This window comes from Cibotium barometz, chromosome 37 (genome assembly GCF_041138505.1).
Source record: "Cibotium barometz isolate CiBa-2024 chromosome 37, ASM4113850v1, whole genome shotgun sequence".
NCBI classification, from domain to species: domain Eukaryota; kingdom Viridiplantae; phylum Streptophyta; class Polypodiopsida; order Cyatheales; family Cibotiaceae; genus Cibotium; species Cibotium barometz.
The window spans coordinates 9,585,211-9,590,319 of record NC_141082.1 but is presented as its reverse complement, the minus strand read 5'-3'; the positions used below and the strand labels follow the sequence as shown (position 1 = coordinate 9,590,319).

Sequence of the window (5,109 nt, the reverse complement as noted above, 5' to 3'; positions counted from 1 at the left end):
ATGAACATGTTTAGGTTTGTGAGATAAAGTTGTGTGAATAGATCTAAGCCATCAAACACCTTTTCTTGCTCGTAGGAGCTCAAGGATAAATGTTCAAAAGAGAAATGGTGAGAGAAGTTGAACCTCAAAGAAAAACTTCTCCTTCCAAGGCAGGCAGTCATGCTAGCTCATCCAAATTCAATGGTGCTACGGTCACTTGAACAAGGCATTGCATGTTGGCGGCTTCTATTTCTCTCAATGGTGTTCTCACATGAACAAAGCATTGCAATGCCGAAGACTTGTTGACAATATACCATGCCTCAGCAGAGCCTCGATTCTAAACAGTGGCTATATGACACAATCGAGCCCTAAATATGGTATCGATGCGAGGACTTTTTAGCATGTAATTATTGGCTTTTAGTTCTCATCTCTCCTTTATTAAAGTAGGGATTGTTTTCTTCGCTTCTCTTGAACCAAGAGGCCATAATGCTGGGAACTATTTTAAGGAGGCCATACAAATGGTGGGAGCCACCTCCACACCGGCCTAAGCCTACGGTCTCAAGCAGGGTTATGCTGCAAGGAGTAAAAACAATGCGTTTTGAAGGATTTCCTTGTTTTTTTTTTTTGTCAGGGATGTGATAATTTTTGAAGTATTTGACGATAGAAATGCCCAAAAATAATTTTACAAGAACAGGCGACGAAAATGCCCAAAAACGAGCATGACAGCCATCCAAAAGCAAACCTAGTCCCAAGTGAAATCAAGTGACCCATTGGCCCTATATGTCAAGGTAAATAATTGGGCACGGCTATGGTTGAAATCTTTCTTTCTGAGGTCTTTGCTTCATTTCTCATTCTTCGTACAATTTGATAGATTCCCACTCTAGTTTACTGCACTGCACAACAGCTCGCCCACTCTTGGGTTAGCTCCTGGGGAGCTACCTACGCATATGGTTTCTGCTTTCACAACCCAAAAGACACAAACACTGTCTATGGCCTTGCCTCTGCTCACCATCCACCCAGGCTTCCCCTCCCCTCTTGCCTTTTTGGCCTCCTCTTTTTAGGGTTTCCACCATGCGCGACGGCCAAGGTTGCCTGCTTCCTGTGCGCCATTTCCTTAGGCACCTCCCCTCCCACGGCGAGGAAGCCCCTTGTCTGCTCTCCTGGTCTTCTTACAAGACCTGCCGTGCTGAAGCTCCTCCTCACATCGTAGAGGCGAACCCTAGCAGATCTGCTGCGTTGGGGGCAAACCCCAACGAACTTGCAGAGGCATGGTCGAGCTCTAGCGAACTTGGAGAGGCATGGTCCGGCCCTAGCCAACTTGCAGAGGCAGAAGCAAGCCCTTGCATCTTTTCAGAGACCGATAGCAAGTTAAGATATGCAGAGGTAGAGTTGAACCCAAGCAAAATTGCAGGTGCAGATTCAGACCCTTTAGAGCCTCCAGAGGCAGAGGTAGAGGCAACATTTAGCAGCTTGGCGGAGGCAGAAGCAGAGCTTAGCCGCTTTGCAGAGGCAGAGGCAAACCCTTGCAGATCAGCAGGTGCAGAGGAAGACCCTAGCAGATCAGCAGAGGCTAGCAGGTCCTCAGAGGCAAAGGAAAAACCTAGAAGATTCGCAGAGGCAGAGAAAAATCATAAAATATTAGAGGAGGCAGAGGAAAGCGCTATAGAGTTCGCGAAGGCAGAGGGAAACCTCACAAGATTTGCAGTGCCAGAAGTAAGATCTAGCAAATCTTTAGCTGCGAACCCTAGAAGATTTCTGAAAGATGTTGCAGAAGGAAGCAAGAGGTTAAGGACTGGACGTGGCAACGAGACCGAGAGGAAGTTTGTGAATGCGTGTGCAGAAACTGCAACCACTGCCGTGAAAGAGGCTGCAAGGAAGACGGCTTGTCATTCCAACAACGACAGCAACACGGATCAGCAGCAGGCTTTCTTGCCTGGTCTCGATGATGAAACAGCGCTCAGGTGCCTTGCTTCTGTCCCTCTCTCTGATCTTGGTAGACTGGCTATGGTAGGTAGACAGTACAGAGATCTTGTCAAAAGCCGCCTCATCTTCAAGCTCCGCCGCAGCTATGGGGTTGTTGAGCATTGGGTCTTCATCTACGCCAGTGGTCCAGGAGGCTGGACAGCTTATGATGCCAGCCGCAACGTCTGGAAGAGCTTGCCCCCTGCAAATGTGAACCCCGCTTTCGATCTGTCCGACCGGGAGTCTCTCTCTGCTGGCACACACGTGTTGTGGCTGGGCAGGGAGGCTTTTGAGTTCGTCTACTACAGGTATGATCTTGTTACGAATAGCTGGGAAAAAGGTCCGGCTATGGTGAACCCCCGCTGTCTTTTTGCCTCTGCAAGCTGTGGTGAGTTTGCATTTGTTGCCGGAGGGTTTGGTCCTGATGAGGATAGTGATCAACTAGGCCCCTTGAAATTGTTGAAGAGTGCAGAGAGATACAATTCGTTGTCTGGCCAATGGGAGCCCTTACCTCCCATGTCAATACCTAGGCATAAATGCTCAGGGTTTTTCATGGATGGAAAATTCTATGTCATTGGTGGAAGAGATGCTCACCACCAACCAATCATGAGTGGAGAAGAATACAATCCTATCACAGGGACATGGAGAACCATCGAAAACATGTATTTTGCACCAGAGGCTTCTCGTAGGGACACGTTTGAGCCCTCTCCTCCTTTGGTAGCAGTTGTAAATAACCAGCTGTATGCCATAGAAAACACTACCAATATCCTTAAAATGTATGACAAGCATACTAACACGTGGAGGAATTTAGGTTACTTGCCTGTCCGGGCAGATCTTCGTAACGGATGGGGTGTTGCCTTCAAAGCTCTCGGAGATAGGTTGTTTGTTATGGGAGATATGGCGGGCATTGCTGCCTGTTGCTGGCAGCCAAGACCTGCTGCCACAGTACCAGAATGGCAAGTCCTTTGTCACAGGGAGAGAGGAACAAACAGCTTTCTGTTTAACTGTGCTGTAATGGCCTGCTGATTATTCGAGGGCTTTCTCTCTTTGAAAGGTTCTCTTTTATCATATACTTTCTGTTGTAGGGACAGGATAAGGTCCGTGTCAACTGTCTATTTTTATTAATAGCCTTGGGATAAACTACAAGGCTAACAACTCTGAAATTGTGTGTTGGAGTATTGCAAAAGAAGGGGCAGTGTGGAGGTATTTTAAAAAAGAGCATCTCACTATTTGCATATCAGAAAATTTGCTTTTCTTTTTCCTTCTGAATTTCTATCATACAGCCATGGAACTCATGTTGCCTCCATCCTGCAGACAGGTTTAATTTCTGCTATATGCAGAGTTTTATGATGTGTATACTAAATAGCCTATCTAGAAGACCTTCATATTTCAAAATATTGCACTTCTCAGTCTCTCAGCGCATGCTAACTAAATTTCTCTTTCTTCAACTGAGACCTGGACTTCTCCCTGCTCAAGTGCAGCATAAGATGCGAGTGGCCAGGAGTACGTACGCTGCCTACGCTGACTTTCTCAATGTACTTGCATGAGTGCGAGAGCAGGACTACTCTTTTCTTGAACAGTTATATGCTTGTGTGTGTGTATTGACAGATGGACCGTGTTATATAATCTTACCACTTGGTGTAAGGGTAATGCAGCTAGTAGTGGTCAAGCTTCGAACTGCCTTCGTTGGTGTATTTTCAGCACAATGTTATCCTTATATGCCTACTTTGTGGCTTGTTCTTTCTTCTGAGAATCGTGGCAAAGATAGTTTGGCTAGATTTTCTGTGCACGAGTTATTAATGTCGCAGAAGTACCATACTCTTATGCGGGAACCTTTTTCCCTTGGTCGACAGACTCATTTGTCGTGATAAGAGTGGTGCATGGCAGTGCACTGGCGCAGAATGGCAGGTTGAAAGTTGTACACTTTAAGGTGCTGCCTCGTACTCTGCGTAAGTTCTTGTATTCTCAGACTGCCATTGGATTGTATTCAAATTCTGTGTAACGATAGCCTTTGTTTACATTAATGTGTTATTGGAGATATATCTGCCAGCTAAGTCTTGTTTTGAGTTGGCTTTTGAATCAAACTTTGTTAGTAAATGACAGTTGTAGCTTCCTGTCAAGATTGAGGTGGTGTGTTTGTGGCACCATAGTGCCCTGCTGAATGTAGTGGTGCTGCGAGCTAAACCCCTTTTCTCCTTATAGCAAGCTTATCATGTGGGCAAGGCCACGAGCACGGTTGCATGGTGTGCGCTTGCTTGTGTGGACATGGATGAATGAGGAGCATGTTTGTGTGACTGGACATGAATGTTGAAGCACAAGTGTGAATGACCATGCAGTGAAAGCATTGGTGTGGTTGGACATTGGCAGGTGTGTGAATTTGAGCTTGGCCAACAAGAAGTGTGAAGGACCAAGAGAAAGGTGTCTGTTATAGTTTTCAATAACAAGGAGAACTACACTCCAGCATTGTGTCCCCTCCTTGTCTTTTTAATTAGGCCAAAGCTGTTTGAATACAATCTAGGAGGTGATTTTGAAGAGGAATTAAGACAACACAATGTATAAGCGTTTCCGGTATTAGAGCAAAATGGTCCTTCCATGCAAAGCAATTAATGGGCATTTTTCTGGTGTGTTGTGTGCGGGGCATTTGTCTGGGCTGCAAGGAGGATGTTTTTTTCCATGCTTGGTGGGTCAATGCCTTCATGATCTTTTCAAAACATGTAGTAACAATTATTGTGATTTTGGGAGGGTAACTAGGAGGGTTGTTGCTATTTACTTGAGGCTAATCATAGGGTTAGGTTGACTAATATGTGGGTTAAGGGATCCAAACGATTAGTAAGTAGGTTGATTATAAGGGTTAAGGCTCATAAAATTTTATAAGATACTAATCCTATTATGTATAGCTTTTATTGGCTATTGGTTCTACAAGGAGGATTCAATGCGTCCATGATCATTTCAAGACATGTAGTAGAAGGTTTTAAACAAAGTAATAATTATTGAGTGTAACTAGAAGAGTTGTTGCTATTCATGTGAGGCTAATTCTAGGGTTAGATTGACTAATATGTGGATTAAGAGATCCAAGAGATTAGTAAGTAGGTTGATTTTAAGGGTTAAGGTTGTTGAGATGTCAAGCTCGACTCGAGTGGACACTTATGACGTGTTTGGATGACCATT

At 44.9% G+C, this 5,109-nt stretch overlaps 1 long non-coding RNA gene and 1 pseudogene across 2 annotated transcripts; both read left to right on the top strand.

The window, feature by feature from the left end:
- Positions 1-362: 362 nt before the first annotated feature.
- Positions 363-3,959, top strand: LOC147616917 (uncharacterized). The gene is made up of 2 exons (XR_015262363.1): positions 363-767; positions 3,550-3,959. It is a non-coding gene; the product is annotated as an uncharacterized LOC147616917 (long non-coding RNA).
- LOC147616916 (F-box/kelch-repeat protein At5g60570 pseudogene) lies at positions 761-3,959 on the top strand (annotated as a pseudogene). The gene has a single exon (XR_015262362.1). The product of XR_015262362.1 is annotated as an F-box/kelch-repeat protein At5g60570 pseudogene (transcript).
- Positions 3,960-5,109: the final 1,150 nt, after the last annotated feature.